Source organism: Triticum urartu, chromosome 3 (genome assembly GCF_003073215.2).
Source record: "Triticum urartu cultivar G1812 chromosome 3, Tu2.1, whole genome shotgun sequence".
In the NCBI taxonomy this organism is placed as follows: domain Eukaryota; kingdom Viridiplantae; phylum Streptophyta; class Magnoliopsida; order Poales; family Poaceae; genus Triticum; species Triticum urartu.
The window spans coordinates 316,859,078-316,876,361 of NC_053024.1; positions in this window are offsets into that span (position 1 = coordinate 316,859,078).

Genomic DNA, 17,284 nt, shown 5'->3' on the forward strand with positions numbered 1-17,284 from the left:
ACTGTTGGACTATGAAGATACAAGATTGAAGACTTCGTCTCATGTCCGGGTGGGACTCTACTTGGCGTGGAAGGCAAGCTAGGCAATACGGATATGGATATCTCCTCCTTTGTAACCGACCTTGTGTAACCCTAACCCTCTCCGATGTCTATATAAACCGAAGGGTTTTAGTCCGTAGGGCAAGAACCATAACATACAATCATACCATAGGCTAGCTTCTACGGTTTAGCCTCTCTGATCTCGTGGTAGATCTACTCTTGTACTACCCATATCATCAATATTAATCAAGCAAGACGTAGGGTTTTACCTCAATCAAGAGGGCCTGAACCTGGGTAAAACATCATGTCCCCTGCCTCCTGTTACCATCCGGCCAAGACGCACAGTTCGGGACCCCCTACCCGAGATCCGCTGGTTTTGACACCGACATTGGTGCTTTCATTGAGAGTTCCTCTGTGTCGTCGCCGTTAGGCTTGATGGCTCCTGCTATCATCGATAGCGATGCGGTCCAGGGTGAGACTTTTCCCCCCGGACAGATCTTCGTATTCGGCGGCTTTGCACTGCGGGCTAATTCGCTTGGCCATCTGGAGCAGATTGAAAGCTATGCCCCTGGCCATTAGGTCAGATTTGGAAGTTTGAACTACACAGCCGACATCCGCGGAGACTTGATCTTCGACGGATTCAAGCCACATCCGGGCGCACCGCACTGTCGCGATGGGTATGACCTAGCTCTACCGCCGAACAGTACCCCAGAGGCTGGGCCCGCATCAGCTCCAACCCTTAGCTTGGAGCCAACTGCGCCAGTCGAGGATGGGTGGTTAGACACCGCCTCAGGGGCTACAGTCTCAATGGCGATCGAGACGAACACCAGCCTAAACCTCTGCGCAGCCCGTGACTCCAAGGTGTCGGACTCTTTTCCGGACTCCGAACCATCCGCGCCCCTGCCAATCGAATCCAATCGGGCGCCGATCATGGAATTCACCGCCTCAGATATCTTGCAGCGCTCGCCCTTCAGCAACATTCTGAATTCACTAAGGTCTCTCTCTTTGTCGGGAGAGCCCTGGCCGGATATGGCCAACAGGATTGGGATGCGGACGACAAAGAAATTCGATGCCCACCCACCACCCACTTCATAGCCACTGTCAATGATTTAACCGACATGCTCGACTTCGACTCCGAAGACATCGACGGTATGGACGATGATGTCGGAGACGAACATGAACCAGCACCTATAGGGCACTGGAAAGCCACCTCGTCATATGACATATACAGGGTGGATACACCCAAAGAAGGCAATGGCGACGGGATAGCGGAGGATGACCCCTCCAAGAAGCAACCCAAACGCTGACATCAGCGGCGCTACTCTAAGTCCCGCCAAAGCAAAAGTGGTGATATCGGCACAGGAGATAATAACACTCCGGATATTGCCGAAGAAAACAACAAACCCCTCCAGCAAGATTTAGAGCAGGAGGGTGGAGCAGCCAGCTCTCCTGAGAGAGCGGCAGACGGAGAGGAGGAGGATGACAATTACATCCCCCCCTTCGAAGACGAGGCAAGCCTCGGTGACGATGAATTTGCCGTCCTAGAGGATCCCATCGAACAAGAGCGCTTCAAGCGCCGGCTTATGGCCACGGCAAATAGCCTGAAGCAAAAGCAGCAGCAGCTTCGAGCTGATCAAGATCTGCTAGCTGACAAATGGACTGAAGTCCTCGCGGCCGAGGAATATAAACTCGAGCGCCCCTCCAAAAGTTACCCAAGGCGTAGGTTACTACCCCGACTGGAGGAAGAAGCGTATGATACGGCTGATCGGCCACCTCGTGGCTGCGATAGAGAGGCATTCCAGCCAAAAGCTCAGCCTCCACCCCAACGCCATTCAAATAAAAAGGCATGGGGAGATACGCCAGACCTGCGAGACATATTGGAGGACAAGGCAAAGCATTCAAGATCGATCTACGGATCATGAGGGCGCACCACTCTGCGAGACGACAATCATCACGCCGGATACAGTAAAAGCAAATCCGGCCGGGCCGAACACAGCGGGCAAGACCCATTCGAGCTGCGTCGCGATATAGCCCAATACAGAGGCGCCGCACACCCCTTATGCTTCACAGACGAAGTAATGGAACATCAATTCCCAGAAGGTTTCAAACCTGTAAATATTGAATCATACGACGGTACAACAGATCCCACAGTATGGATTGAGGACTTCCTCCTCCACATCCACATGGCCCGCAGCGATGACTTACACGCCATCAAATACCTCCCACTAAAGCTCAAAGGACCAGCGCGACATTGGCTTAACAGCTTGCCAGCGGACTCCATTAGCTGTTGGGAAGATCTGGAAGCCGCATTCCTCGACAAATTTCAGGGCACTAATGTGCAACCACCAGACGCTGATGATTTGAGCCACATAATTCAGCAGCCAGAAGAATCAGCCAGGCAATTCTGGACTCGGTTCCTTACAAAGAAAAATCAAATCATCGACTGTCCGGATGCGGAGGCCTTAGCGGCTTTCAAGCACAACATCCGAGACGAGTGGCTAGCCCAGCACCTTGGTCAGGAAAAGCCGAAATCTATGGCAGCTCTCACGACGCTCATGACCCGCTTTTGTGCGGGAGAAGACAGCTGGCTGGCTCGCAGTAATAACATATCAAAGAACCATGGTACCTCAGATACCAAGGACGGCAATAGCAGGTCATGTCACAACAAGCATAAGTGCCGCATTAACAACGAAAATACTAAGGATACGACAGTCAATGCCAGATTCAAAGGCTCTAAACCCGGTCAGCGGAAAAAGCCATTCAAACAAAGTACGTCGGGTCCGTCCAGCTTGGACCGTATACTCGGTCGCTCGTGTCAAATACACGGCACCCCAGACAAGCCAGCCAATCACACCAACAGGGATTGTTGGGTGTTCAAGCAGGCCGGCAAGTTAATTGCCGAAAACAAGGACAAGGGGCCGCATAGCGATGACGAGGAGGAGCCCCGGCAGCCGCACACTGGAGGACAGAAGAGGTTTCCCCCGCAAGTGCGGACGGTGAACATGATATACGCAACCCACATCCCCAAGAGGGAGCAGAAGCGTGCGCTCAGGGACGTATATGCGTTGGAGCCAGTCACCCCAAAGTTCAACCCTTGGTCTTCCTATCCGATCACCTTCGATCGTAGGGACCACCCCGCTAGTATCCGTCATGGCGGATTCGCCACACTGGTCCTAGACCCAATCATCGACGGATTTCACCTCACTCGAGTCCTTATGGATGGCGGCAGCAGCCTGAACCTGCTTTATCAGGACACAGTGCGCAAAATGGGTATAGACCCCTCAAGGATCAAACCCACAAAAACGACCTTTAAGGGCGTCATTCCAGGTGTATAGGCCCATTGCACAGGCTCAATTACACTGGAAGTGGTCTTCGGATCCCCGGATAACTTCCGAAGCGAAGAGTTAATCTTTGATATAGTCCCGTTTCGCAGTGGTTATCATGCGCTGCTCGGGCGAACCACATTTGCTAGATTCAATGCGGTACCGCATTACGCATACCTCAAGCTCAAGATGCCAGGACCTCGCGGAGTTATCACAGTCAATGGAAACACAGAGCGCTCTCTCCGAATAGAGGAGCACACCGCAGCACTTGCAGCAGAGACGCAAAGCAGCCTCTCAAGGCAATCAACCAGTTCGGCGCTTCACAGCCCAGACACCTTCAAGCGCAGTCGGGGCAATCGGCAAATAGACCGTCTGGCGCGATCTGCACTCGCGTAGCAATACGGCGGCCACCCCAATCGCAGCCCAGCGGTGAAACTCGTGCCGCGTGTACATAATTACGCATTAAAAATACCATGGGCACAGGTGGGGAGGGGGCACAACTACGGCACGCCCCAATACACGGCCTAAACCGCACTAGGGGCTTCCCATTCGGTTATTTTTCTTTTTCTTTCAGGACCTTAATCTCTGGAAACACTGTCCGATAGCACTATTGCCGAACACATGATGCAGGAACCAAGGAGGCAGACAGCTATGTTATATCATGGAATTCCCAGGTTGATTACAGTAAACGAGTGAAATATTCAATTTAATATCATTCCTCAGCTTGCCCTTGGAAGGGACATAGTCCTACTCTTTGCTTATCGCACTATCTGTATCACTCTGCTTTAACGCAATTTTTTAATAAATAATGCATGACATTATGACTATTATTGCATTCTTGTTATATATATATATATATCTATGTGTTCATTAACGACGCCTTGCAACCGTACACTATGGTACGACCAATACACCAGGGGCTTACGTACCCCACAATGCGGTGTGAAAAGTCCGAACACTTTCACAAGTGCGGCACCCCGAACTTATAGCATTATATGCATCAGCTCCGAATCATGTCTTTGGTAAAATGTTGGGTTTGCCCGGCTCCTATGTTTTGGTACCTTACGTTCCGCTCTATCGGCTAAGGTAGCGCTAGGAGAACTACTGCGATTGTGCCCCGGTTCTGCCGGGCTTAGCACCTCAGTAGAGAAAGCTAAAACTGACTGTCATGATAAGGCGAGAGACTGGTAGCTGTTCAGCGAGGTTTTTCGAGTCCCTAAAGACTTATGCCGCTTAGGGCGAGGGGCCAGCCATGTCCGGCTTACAGGCGTGTATTGCGCCCCGTATTCGGCCTTCTGAATACCAGGGGCTTCGCCGAAATTTAAAATTATAGAATTCTATGGCTAAGTGAGAGTGATAAAGCATTATTAGTCTGGTTGCCTTGTTCGTTGTGCTGAGCACCTCCCTCGAAGGACCCAAATATGGGAACAAGAGTGCTCGGGTTTATCCTGAACACCCCAACACTCGTGGCATGGGGGCAGAAGCCGAGGACTAGACATCTCTTAGATTGGATAAACAGCCAAACAGAAGGTAATATTTTAAATTCAAACAAGCGTTGCATAGCGCATATGAAACAAGTTTTCATAAACACAGGATAAAACGAGCAAGTTTACTCAAATATTACATCTTTCGAACACTCGTCCGCGATGAGACGGGCACCCGATAGAACACCCTCGTAGTACATCTCGGGGTGGCGGTGCTCCATGCCCTCTGGCGGCCCCTCCTTGATCAGCTTCACGGCGTCTAGCTTGACCCACTACAATTTCACATGGGCGAAAGCCCAGCGTGCACCTTCAATGCAGACAGATCACTTAACGACCTCCAGCCGCGGGCAGGCATCCACAAGCCGCCTCACCAGGCCGAAGAAGCTGTTCGGAAGGGCGTCGCCAGGCCACAGCCGGACTATATAGCTCTTCATGGCTTGATCGGTCGCCTTATGTAGCTCGACCATCTGCTTTAGCTGGTCGCTCATTGGCACCGGATGTTCGGCCTCAGCATACTGAGACTAGAACTACTTCTCCATCGAGCTTCCGTCCTCGGCCTGGTAAAACTGTGCGGCGTCGGACACACTGCGGGGCAAATCTGCGAATGGTCCTGAAGAGCTCCGGATCCGGGTAAGTAATCGGTAATTTACTTTTACATGCTTGCTTGGCATATAGAAAGCCTTACCCACCGCTATCTTCTTCATCGCGTCGATCTCTTGGAGGGCCTTCTGGGCCTCGGCCTTGGCACTCTTTGCACTCTCAAGGGCCGCAGCAAGCTCAGACTCTCGCGTCTTCGAGTGAAGCTCCAACGCCTCGTGCTTTGTTACGAGAGCCTGGAGCTCTTGCTGCACCTCGCCCACCCGAGCCTCGTGCTTCTCTCGCTCGGTGCGCTCCTTGGCCGCTTTATCTTCAGCCTTGGCGAGCGCTTGCTTCAGGGTCACCACCTCGGTCATGGCCCCTGGCAAACATACGATGATCCTGTCATTTTGCAATCGCGTCCTCTTTTATATATATACATAAGACAGGGTATTACTTACCCTTGTTTTCCTCGAGCTGCCTCTTGGCAAGGCCGAGCTCTTTCCTGGACCCCTTGAGGCCCTGCTTCAGTACGGCAACCTCCGCACTCAGTGCGGCGGACGCCAGCAGCGAAGCCTGCATACGCATATTGACATACTTATATTAGACTCCTGCGATATTATTTGATCCTCTGTTCGGCTTTTCTTTGTGAACACCGAACAGAGCATCAGGGGCTACTGTCTATGCGGTAATATTCCTACTACATATTAAAACACTTACCTCAAAGCCTGTTAGAAGGCTGGCACAGGCTTCAGTCAATCCGCTCTTGGCGGACTGAACCTTCTGGATCACCGCCCTCATGATAGCGCGGTGCTCCTCGTTGATGGAAGCGCTGCGAAGCGCTTCCAGCAGATTGTCCGGCGCCTCTGGATGGACAGAGGTCACTGGCACAGGCGTCTTGCCCCTCTTAGAAGGAGGCCGCCTGCCTGAGCCTGGAACCGCTGGAGGTTCCGGCGCGGTGTTCAGCTGAGAGCCGAACTCTGAGCTCTCAGGGGCCTCGTCCCCTCGGCTCCCGGAGTCCGGAAGGTCGCCTTGAGGCACCTCCGGGGCTGTCTCCCCTCGAATCCGGTGCCCCTTGAGATAACACCTCGGCGTCGTCGGTAGGATGAGGGGAGGTGGCGGTCGGGACTGGATCGCTATCCATGTCCGACAAGCCCAAGGAGCCGTCCGATGATACATCGATGCTGGCTCGTGGCGGCCTGCATAATTGCGTTCGACGTTAGAGAAAGCAGTGCGACAAAGGTATCCTATGAGTTACTCTGGTATCCGAATACTTACGATCTCCCCGGGGGCCTGGCCCGGGGCAACCACTCGTCCTCGCCCTCGTCGGCGGTGGTGGAACTGTCCGGAAGGAGAGTCCTCCCCTTCTTGGACCCTTCGGCCTCCCCAGTTCGGGCGGCCTTCCTTTTCCTGTCTCCCCTAGCCGGTTGGGGAGCATATTATTCTTCTTCTTCCTCGTCTTCGGGGGAAGAGTGCGCCGCAGAGTCATCGGACGGTGAGTCCGACGACGCCTGGCGTCGGGAACTCTTTCGAGTTCCCTTGGCCTTCTTGATCTTCTCCGGCACCGTAGAAGCGGCCGGAGTCAACATCTTCGCCAGAAGAGCGTCTGCGGGGCCTTCGGGTAAAGGAGCCGGACAGTCGATCTGTCCAGCCATCTTCTGCCAGTCCTGTCAAAGGTACGGGAGCTTAGATCTTGCATAGAGTCAATCTATATAAAAAATAAGTATCCTGTGAAAGGTAAAGTAGCTTACCGCACTGGCTTGGCGCTTCGCGCTGAATCCGTGATCCTTAGTAATAGGGGGGGCCTCGGCGCTTTTGAACAGCACCCTCCAGGCATCTTCATGAGTCGTGTCGAAGAGCCTGTTCAGAGTTCGGTGCTGCGCCGGATTGAACTCCCACAAGTTGAACTCCCGTTGTTGGCACGGGAGTATCCAGCGGATGAGCATAACTTGGACTATGTTGACAAACTTGAGCTTCTTGTCCAGCATGTTTTGAATACATGTTTGGAGTCCGGTCAGCTCTTTCGAATTACCCCAGGACAGGCCCTTCTCTTTCCAGGAGGTGAGCCGCGTGGGGGTGCCAGATCGGAACTCGGGGGTCGCTGCCCATGCAGGGTCGCGCGGCTTGGTGATATAGAACCACCTCGATTGCCACCCCTTTATGGTTTCCACAAAGGAGCCCTCGAGCCATGTTACGTTGGGCATCTTACCCACCATGGCGCCTCCACACTCCGCCTGGCGGCCGCCCACCACCTTCGGCTTGACATTGAAGGTCTTCAGCCATAAGCCGAAGTGGGGCTTGATGCGGAGGAAGGCCTCGCACATGACGATAAACGCCGAGATGTTGAGGATGAAGTTCAGGGCCAGATCGTGGAAATCCAGGCTATAATAAAACATGAGCCCCCGGACGAAGGGATGGAGAGGGAATCCCAGTCCGCGGAGGAAACAGGTGAGGAATACTACCCTCTCATGGGGCATGGGGGTGGGGATGAGCTGCCCCTCATCTGGGAGCCGGTGCGCGATGTTGTCGGGCAGGTATCCGGCTCTCCTCAGTTTCTTGATGTCTCCCTCCGTGACGGAGGAGATCATCCACTTGCCTCCCGCTCCGGACATGATTGGAGAAGGTCGAGGCGGGAAGTACGGACTTGGGCGCTAGAGCTCGAGTGTGCGAAAACGGATGGGCAAGGGAGGAAGAAGGCGTGGATAGAAAGGTGAATCCTTACCCCTTTATATGGGCGGACGAAACTAAGCGTCCCACTTGCCTGGTAAAACTCGCTTATCCCCCAAGCGCCGCAATTGATGGCGCGGTTGGGTTACCCACGCCCGTATTGATGAGAATCCAGTAATAAGGGGACACGATCTCTGCTTTGACAAGATGTGTCGAAGAACTGCCTCGCGTTATGTGCGGGGCTGGTTGAAGGAAACGGTTCGAATAATCACTGGGCCATGACATAACGTCATGCTGCCAAAACAAGCCAGCAAATTAGATCTGCGAAAATATTATTCTCTCTACGGTGGAGTGTGGAACTTATTTTGCAGGGTCGGACACTGTCCTCGTATTCAAATTCTTCTGTGATGTATTCAGAGAAGGACCCCGCCTTGCAATGCCGAAGACAATACTGCGCGCCGGACTCGTCGTCATTGAAGCCTGGTTCAGGGGCTACTGAGGTAGTCCTGGATTAGGGGGTCTCTGGACAGCCGGACTATCTCCATGGGCCGGACTGTTGGACTATGAAGATACAAGATTGAAGACTTCGTCTCGTGTCTGGGTGGGACTCTACTTGGCGTGGAAGGCAAGCTAGGCAATAAGGATATGGATATCTCCTCCTTTGTAACCGACCTTGTGTAACCCTAACCCTCTCCGGTGTCTAGATAAACCGAAGGGTTTTAGTCCGTAGGGCAAGAACCATAACATACAATCATACCATAGGCTAGCTTCTACGGTTTAGCCTCTCTGATCTCGTGGTAGATCTACTCTTGTACTACCCATATCATCAATATTAATCAAGCAGGACGTAGGGTTTTAACTCCATCAAGAGGGCCTGAACCTGGGTAAAACATCGTGTCCCCTGCCTCCTGTTACCATCCGGCCAAGACGCACAGTTTGGGACCCCCTACCCGAGATCCGCCGGTTTTGACACCGACACCCACCGAAGCGGAAGCAGAAGAAATCAAAGGCTTCAAAGCCCTCTGCCGCACCAAATTTTTTGCATGTGAAGCCATTGGCCACTGCACCTCCTGAACCCAGTGTGCAGTCGGAAAATCTTTCTCGCGTCTCCAAGAAGAAGGGGAAGCCCATGAAGATTTCTAGGCATGAACTAACTCCCGCCGTCGTTCTGAGGAATGAAGATGAAACCATTGATCTGTCAAGCAACGAAGACTTTGGTGATGATGCTCTTGAGCTTATGATAAAGAGAAAGCAAGAGGTGGAGATCTTCAACGATCTGCCCCTCTTTGATGTAGAAATTCTGAACAGCTTTATTGATGAGTGGTTCAACGACCAGAGCATCAGCATCGATGATCTTCAGCTGCCAGTGGACATCAGCATCACTTTCCACGGAGCCATTGCAAATGAGCTGGCCTTGGCTCAGAAGATCGTCGAGCTGAAGAACAAAATTGATTTTGAGAAGGCTCAATTCAAGAAGCACATGGCAAAGCTCACCATAGCTGATGTTCAAAACTTCAAGCAGATGTTGCACAACCTCAAGGAGCAGTTTCACCAGAAACGCGAGGAAGCCAAAGGCTCAAGACAGCGGATGAAATACTTCGCAGAGAAATGTGTTCAAGCACACAATGAGGCTGAGAAGCGCAAGGCACTGGGGCGCCCTGGCATCGATCCAAGGATGACTACCAAATAGAAGAAGAAGTCTGCTGCGACACACACTTAAGCACAAAGGCAGGATGCACCTAGCATTGTCTTCCCTACCGGCATGACAGGCTCAAAGCCTAAGGTCCCCTCAGCAGCTTCAGAGCTGAAGAAAACAAGGGCAGCTGAAGTTGATGCCAGGAAGCGAAAGCACAAGGATGCCTCTGATGATGCTCCATCAACTAAGAAGCCGAAGACAAAGTCTTCGCGAAAAGAGTGTGCTGCTGCCACAAAGCCACTGGTTGTTGAGCCCATCCCTGTTGCACGTCCTGCCTCCTCCAACCAAGAACGTCAACTTGTAGTTCACGAGCCTGCTACCACATAGGCTCCTAAAGATGAAGAAGTACCAGCTGTTAACCCCATCATAGCTGAAGACATTGGTCGTGAAGACAATGTAGAAGATGATGAAGTCCTTCCTCAGGTCGAGCGCCAACCGGTATTATCGCCTGTTCTTTTGAACAGCGAACTCATCAGCATTGGTCGTCCTTTGACGCCAATTGCTCAGGATGCATCGTGGGCTGATCACCCACAACAAGACACCCCCATTCAAGATGAAACCCCCAGAACTCCAACCCCTCTAGTCACCACTCCGGTACTTGACGACTACATGGTGCAGACCACTCCATCACCACAGGCATCGCCCGCATTCCGCAGGCTTCACAAAGGCCCTAGGCCCCCGGTCACCATGTCGAGCATTCCAGAAGGAGAAGTGCAACAAAGCTCAGTCGCACATGAAGTGTTTCCTGAAGCCACTCCTACTGTGAATGTCTCTGAGTCTGAAGCCAAAGTTGCTGAAGACAATCCGGCTGCATCAGCCGAAGATAATCAAGAACCAAGACAAGAAGAAGAGAGAGTTGCCACACCCCCTGTCACTCAAGAAGCTGTTCTCGAGGAGAACATGTCAGTGCCCGACCCTCCTGCTACTGAAGAGGAGGTTGATAACATTAAGGCAGCCACAACCAACACTGCTGAAGTCAATGACGTTGTCATGGCTGAAGACAATGTGGCGCCTGAAGCTGATGTTGCACCTGAAGCTAGTGTGCAACCTGAAGCCCATGTGGATGCTAAAGCCATTGTTCCGTCTCCTAGGCCTCACACAATTGAACAGGCCTTCGATCATGGACAGCTGGTCACTATGAAATGGCCAATCATGGTTCCGCCCACTGCTCTCGGACCACAATATTAATACCATGTGGAGCATAGGCCTCAGGTCCAGAAGCCAAATCCCAGACTGCCAAGGTTCCCCGATGCTGCATCATCACTAGTCTCGTTCAGTGTCAACAACTTCAGGGCTCAGAACACATTCTTTGACAGTGCCAAGAACCCATACTCGAAGCCAAAGATCTCATCTCATAGCTTCTGGAGCTTTCCGCAACGCAGTTATTACTCCTGTGCCTTATACAATCAAGAGTGAATCTTTCCTCACATGCGTCTGGGTTGTGAAGCCATTGCTGGACTGCCCTGCTTGGAAGAAGCCTTAGACTGTTTTAGAGATATTGGCCTTCTACAGTTTGTCACTGATAAAGAGCATTGGAATGAAGAGCTTCTGCTGCAGTTCTATGCTACTCTTCACATTCGTGGCTAAAACAGGGATCCGAAGACTTGGGTCCTTGAGTGGATGACATGTGATGTGCACCATGAAGCCAAAGCTCAAGATATCATCGAGCTTACTCCCCTACCAAGTCAGATGCTCGGCATGATGAAGCCACTGCCACAAGATGCTGAATATTTGAAGGAATTCTTTGTCTACGACCTTGAGTATCTGCCACGGACTATCTATCACATTGTTAGGCGAACTCTATGGCCCCTCAAAGGACATTCTCCTACAGCCAAGCTTGAAGGCGCAATGAAGACATTGGTGTTCTATATTCTGAATGGCATCAGCTTCAATGCTCAAGATTTCTTCATTAAGCAACTTGCTGCATCAGGAATTGATCTCTTTGGCCTGAAGTTTTATGCTCCATGGGTGATGCGCTTAATCAAGCTTCACTCTTTTGTCAACTATCAGCCCTCTGCGCGCAACCATCTTATCTTCTTGCCTAAGGTTGATATGTCTGTTGAAGCCATCTACCCTGAGCCTACCAAGGAGCCCCTTTATCTTCATAATGTTGATCGCCAAAGCTTCACACAACCCATTGAAGGAGTTCTTGCTGCAACTCGTGTCTATCCTCTGGCTGGCAATACACGTGCACCTCATCATGCAACTACTGAAGTCACTGACAGCACCATTGCTCAAAGGCCTCGGAAGCGATCTCGTGTGCTCAATGACCAAGAGCTTTTCATGGCCTTGCATCAGAAATAAGATAGACACCATGACTGGCTAAAGCGTCAGATGCAGAGCATCTTGGTGGACGTCAAATCACATCAGAAACTTGGCCACCAAGAACTCATTTGTTGCTCATGAAGCCTGTAGGAGGTCCTCGAAGAGTCTCACCCTTCTCTGCTCTGAAGACGATCTTCGCGAAGATGGCTTCACCGAGGGTTTCAAATTTGACTCCACTCCTCCTCGCAATATAAGCTGGCATCAGACTCCACCAATTGAAGATTCGGAGTATTCATCTTCGGCTGCAACTGTTGTTGTGAGAGTCGTCGATGAAGAAGACGATGCCACTTCACCAGCCATGGCTTCACCACGTCTCGACACTGCACCAGGCCCCCCTGCACCACCGAACGTCAACGTCGACCCTGCACCTTCATCTGCTCCTAATGGGAACGAGTAGATGCTCTATGTCTTCAAACCTTTTTGGTCCTTACTGACAAAAGGGGGAGAAGCATATGAGTTGATAGTCTTCAAGCGGGTCCATATGGGTGGTTGCTATTTTTCTTTTTGCTAAGTGGTTACAACTCTCACTTTTGATACATTTGGTTCTTTGGGTTGTAACACTTAAAACTTGATGGTCGTCTGCCACTTTGTCTGCCACTTTGTGATGCGATGATAAATTCCGCATGAAGTCATTCCGCAGACGTCCATTTATCATTATGCATGTAATTATCTTTGTTATATCTTTTCTTGCATAATGAATTGTCTTCATAAAGTGAAGAGGATCTCCACAATTAAAACTTTTCATGTGCATTTGCATTCAAGAGCAAACTACGTATATGCACATCTTCAGGGGGAGCCTTTTTGCTACTTATGAAGACAACGCCTTTACCCCTACAATTTCACATACTTTTATCCCCGTTGAAAACTTCAACCAGTTTGTCATCAATCACCAAAAAGGGGGAGATTGTAAGTGCATCTAGTGCCACCCCTAGTTGGTTTTGGAGTATTGACGGCAAACTTGGTTGAGGGACTAATGTGTTTGTGAGAATTGTAGGATAACACAGGTAGTAGTCCCTCATTGATTCTGTTTACCTACTAGAGATGACCCCTAAAAATGTGTGAAGACATTGAAGACAATGGTGGTCTGTGAAGAGATTCACATTGAAGACTATGACATGAGAAGACATCGCATAAAGACTATGGATTGTGAAGACATAGTTGTTTCGTAGTTTCCTTTTCTTCTTTGTTGAGTCATAGGAACCACCGTACTGTTAAGTGGGGTCCAAGTGAACAAAGTCAGAGTGACTGAAGTGATGCTCAACCAAATCCTAACTCTTCGAGCGAAGACAATGAGAGCAAATTTATCCAGAGCTAAATAAGTCAGCTTTACTTGTAGCTCAAATCAAGCTACCACGTGTGTTTGAAATCTGACCGTTGGACATGTGTCAGATCCTTAGTGACCCAGGGTCATTTCGGACAAATCAGGTCGGGTTGCCTCCTAGCTATAAATATCCCACCCCTACACCATAAATTGGTGGCTGCTTAGAGTTAGTGCACGGCTTTTGTCGTTTGAGAGCAACCCACCTCCGAAGCCTTTGAGAGAGAAATCCTTGCGAGGACAAAGGCCTGAACACCCAGAGCCAAAGAGTGTTAGGCATCACTGAAGTCTTTCTGTCTGCGTGATCCGAAGACTTGTTACACTTGAGAACTGTGAATCCTCCAGCCGGTTAGGCGTCGCGTTCTAAGCATCCAAGAGTCATTGTGGATCGCCGGTGAACGAAGTCTGTGAAGGTTTGGAAGTCTCCCTTGAAAACTTACCAGAGTGATTGGGAGAGGACTATGTGTCCTTAGCTCAAGGGGAATAAGGTGAAGACGTGGTCTTCTGAGTAGAATCTCAGCCTCCCTAACCAGGCATACAGTTGTCACAGCAACTGGAACTGGTCCAACAAATACATGTCCTCACCAAGAAACTGGTTCTATCTCTTACCTCTCTTTACTTACTGTTTGTCTTCGTGAAGTCATTGTCTGCTCGCATGATCTGATTGACTTCACTGTGTGAAGACTGTTGTTGATTGGCTTCATACTATCTTCCATCTTGATCCATACTACCTAGCTGCTGATAGTCTTCGTGCTTTCACTTCATTGCTTACTTGACTATGGCTTGTCTAGTGTAGTCTACCTTCCGCTGCATATCAATAGGTTCATTTCTCCTGTTTGTCTTCAAAGCCCCCGTGTTTTGAAGACTTTCATAAAAATCACCTATTCACCCCCCTCTAGTCGATAACTAGCACTTTCAGATAACATGTATGTGAATTATGTCATGCAATCCTATTTAGTTAGTCATCATATCTCTAAATTATGTTATGCTATGCTATCCAGTTTAGATAGACATCATATATGTGAAATTATGTCATGCTATCCGTTGTAGTTAAACAATATACATGTCAACTATTTCATGCCCTCCTTTTCCACACTATCTACTGCATCTGTCTCTCATACAATGTCTCTACATTCAACTATGTTTCCTATTTATCAGCCATTTGAATTGGAGCGGGTGCTGGCAGTATCTAATGGAGTAAAAACACGGTCTTCAAATAAAACAGTGCTACCTCTTGGTGGAGATAGCACCTCGGTTGTACATGCACGAGAACTAGCCCTGCCACACATAACCCAGACTCTCGCAGATTGTACCCCTACTGCGATGGATAGAGAACTAGCTTCACCCAATCTAACCCAACCCCAGCAGATAGTAACCCAGTTCCTATTGACACAGCACCATCTCCACCACAGAGCTCCCAAACAAGAGAAGTTAGTAAGGCAGCTCCAGTGCCCAAAGCGTCAGTACTACCATGGTGAACCCCAACTCCACCAGTTAGTACACCTATTCCTGTGGAGGAAGCACAACCAGCCATTCATAGTTTAGCATCTATCGCATTTTATGTTGTTAAATCATATGTGCGTATCTTCCCATCATGGAAATATTATTCCTAAGATGAAGGGAAATATTATACTAAAGGTGAAGGAAAATGCTAGTTGCAGGTGTTTGTCCAAGAGTTGTGTGTAAGTAATGTTATTCATGGCAATTACTTTGCTTTGTCCCATACATTCTACCTCCATGATGGTTATAATACAACAAATTTTCCCATTTTTCTCTATAGAGAAGGACCGATTTGGAAACTCGGGATGAGGTAACCTGTGCTAATACCTCTGCTATCTTCAAGAATGCTTGGTGGCAGTATGGGAATTACCTGAAGAAAACGGACGTCACTTGCAAAAAAACTCGTCAAATTCCATTATGTTCTCCTGAGACACATTTAGTGGACGATGACTGGGAACGCCTTGTTCTGTACTGGCCCCGAACTAAGAATGTGGTAAAGTCCATGAGCTCATTTTCTAAGTACTATATGCTTGCGTCTTACTGTACTTTGTTCATGTAGACCAAGTGCTTAAACCTGAAGAACAACTGTTCTCATTTAAGATTCCATTGCTATCATGAATACTGCTTTGCTCTTGTGTCAGTGTATTTACTCATACAAACTTATTTTTAAATTGAAGGATCCAATCGAAACTCCAATGGCACAACAGGTATGTTTACGCATGTTTCTTTAATAGGTTTGCTCTTATAAATAGCTCTATTGATTTCAATTTCAATTGTGTATACAGTTGACTTCTCATATCATGCGCATTACTAGCATCACAACAGAGCCAATAGTGTTGTTGTACATGTAGACCCGCGGTACCCATCTGAAATCTTGTTGTGTCGTGTAGTTTCCCACGCTTTGTATTCTTTCAATGCTACTTTCTCTTGAAATGATATGATTTGAACCGTGTCTCTATTTTGATTTGGCAAGACAATGCAGTGACCATAGGACATAGATATATGTTTGTATGATGCTTTTATAATGTACTACTTGGCAATAGAAGACTTGGTAGTTTAATCTTGTCCACCTTACTAATGAACTGGTTCACCAAAATGAGTTCCATATACTAGTACATGCTAAACTTGTTATGTGTCTACTTGTTTCTTCTTTTAGAATGCTGACAGAATATTGGGGAAGAGTGCCCTATTAAGCAAGGGTAAAGGAAGTAATGTAGATAAGGTTCAGGATAGTGAGACATCCTTGTTGGTCTCCAACAAAGCTGATAAAACAGCTAAGGAAAACTATCTTGAAGACAGTGAGACAACCCCAAAGTCCTGTCTTGGTTTAGTGTTCGAGTTACTGGCCACTACCGCTGGCACAAGCTATTCAAACTAACTGTCTGAATTTGTTCGGTTTCTTGAGTCTCAACTACAAGCTGAAAGACATCGATCAGCTGTGCTACGACAAGAAGCGGAAGGACTGCGGAAGTCCCTGGAGCATTCACATGCATACTTTCTGTTGCAACAGCAAGCGTTGGAGGATTTTAGCGCTAAACAGAACAAAGCTAATAAGCTTGCTAAGCTTATTGCCAGCATGGTGGATACCTAGGATAACGTTTCTTGAACTCTTTTGAAGTTGTTTCAGTTATGGACTTGTTTGGCTACCTCGTTTATTTGCACTAGTGGCCAATTTAGATGGCCAGTGTATGTAATATGTTGCTTTGTTCCCTATATTTGCACTGGTGGCAAACTTTGATGCCCAATGGATGTAATATGTGTAATAGCCTTAATAGCCTAGCGTTAGTTGCTTGCTTATTTATTTCCTTATTGTCTTGTTTAGTTGTTTGCTTGTAGTCACTGCAGTTCTTTTTCCACGTTTTTCTAGTGGCCACAATAACCTATTTTTGGTAACTAGGCCACAATAACCATGAGAACACATGGACTGTTGTAACCATGGGCCTCCTGCGGGCCGTAGGATCCATGGGCCTTCTACGGGCCATAGGATCAATGGGCCTTCTACGGGCCATAGATACCATGGGCCTTCTATGGGCCGTAGGATCCATGGGTTTCTACAGGCCATTGGATCCATGGGCCTTCTAAGGGCCGTATCATCCATTGACCTTCTATGGGTTGTAGGGTCCATGGGCCTTCTACAGGCCGTATAATCATTTCGCCAAACATGGGTCGTACTATTCGTGGACCATAACAGTCTGTTAATAGGTTGTACGATAACGCTATGAAAACAACCCAACGGGTTAACGAGCCACAAACGGGCCGAATGTAACCACAGGCTGAATTTGGCCCACAAACAGAACAAGCCAGTAACGGACCATAACTAACTGAATTCTAGAAATGATCCAAAAAATAAATGGGCC